The sequence below is a fragment of the Neopelma chrysocephalum genome, unplaced genomic scaffold (genome assembly GCF_003984885.1).
Source record: "Neopelma chrysocephalum unplaced genomic scaffold, ASM398488v2 Primary Assembly neopelma1_91146, whole genome shotgun sequence".
Taxonomy (NCBI): domain Eukaryota; kingdom Metazoa; phylum Chordata; class Aves; order Passeriformes; family Pipridae; genus Neopelma; species Neopelma chrysocephalum.
In genome coordinates this window covers 1-1006 of record NW_020919938.1, presented here as the reverse complement: position 1 = coordinate 1006, position 1006 = coordinate 1, and the positions used below count along the sequence as shown (strand labels likewise).

At 67.3% G+C, this 1006-nt stretch overlaps 1 long non-coding RNA gene across 2 annotated transcripts; it reads left to right on the top strand.

The window, feature by feature from the left end:
- The first annotated feature begins 3 nt into the window (after positions 1-3).
- LOC113979971 lies at positions 4-845 on the top strand. 2 transcript variants are annotated; one of them, XR_003538032.1, is made up of 3 exons: positions 4-17; positions 550-645; positions 820-845. It is a non-coding gene; the product is annotated as an uncharacterized LOC113979971 (long non-coding RNA). The 2 variants fall into 2 exon arrangements; XR_003538031.1 differs by lacking the exon at positions 4-17 and adding an exon at positions 105-153.
- Positions 846-1006: the final 161 nt, after the last annotated feature.

Here is a 1006-nt window from a genome sequence, read left to right as displayed (position 1 = left end):
CACAGGCCCAGTGCAAGGTGACACTGGGGACAAACAGGAGACACCCGGGGACACCTGGGGCAGGGAGGGGCACAGGGGGGGACAGGGAGGGGCCAGGGGCTGCAGGCCCAGCTCAGTAAGAGCCACCACAAACACACCAAGGCACAGTGCAAGGTGACACCGGGGACACGGGGACAGGGAGGTGTGTCCGTGGGTGTCCCTGTGGGTGACACAGATGTCCATGGGTATCCCTGTGGGTGACACAGGTGTGTCTGTGGGTATCCCTGGGCTGTCTGGGGTGTCCCTGTGGGTGACACGAGTGTGTCTGTAGGTTGTCCCCGTGGGTGATAGAGGTGTCCGTGGGTGTCTGAGGTGTCTGTGGGTGTCTGACCTGCTGTCCCCTGCTGTCCCCAGAGCAAGGAGGACGGTGATGGCTGTGTGGCTGTCCCTGTGGGTGACACGGGTGTGTCTATGGGTGTGTCCGTGGGTGTCCCTGTGGGTGACACGGGTGTGTCTATGGGTGTCTCTGTGTCTGACCCAGTGTCCCCTGCTGTCCCCTGCTGTCCCCAGAGCAAGGAGGAGGTGATGGCCGTGCGGCTGCGCGAGGCCGACAGCATGGCCGCCCTGGCTGAGATGAGGCAGCGCGTGGCCGAGCTCGAGATACAGGTCTGGGGACATGGGGGGACACGGGGGGTGTCTGGGGGTGTCCAGGGGTGTCCCAGTGACCCCCCCCCGTGTCCCCCCCAGCAGGAGAAGGGGCACATCCAGGGACCCCCAATGGGGATGGGGGTGTGCCAGGGGTGTTAGGGGTGTCCCAGTGCCCCCCCCGTGCCCCCCCAGCGGGAGGAGGGGCGGATCCAGGGACCCCCAATGGGGACACAGGGGACAGGGGGGTGCTGGGGGGACAGGGGGTGGCAGGGGTGGCAGGGGGTGTCCCAGTGCTCCCCCCATGTCCCCCCCCAGCAGGAGGAGGGGCAGATCCAGGGACCCTCAATGGGGACACAGGGGACAGGGGGGTGCGGGGGGG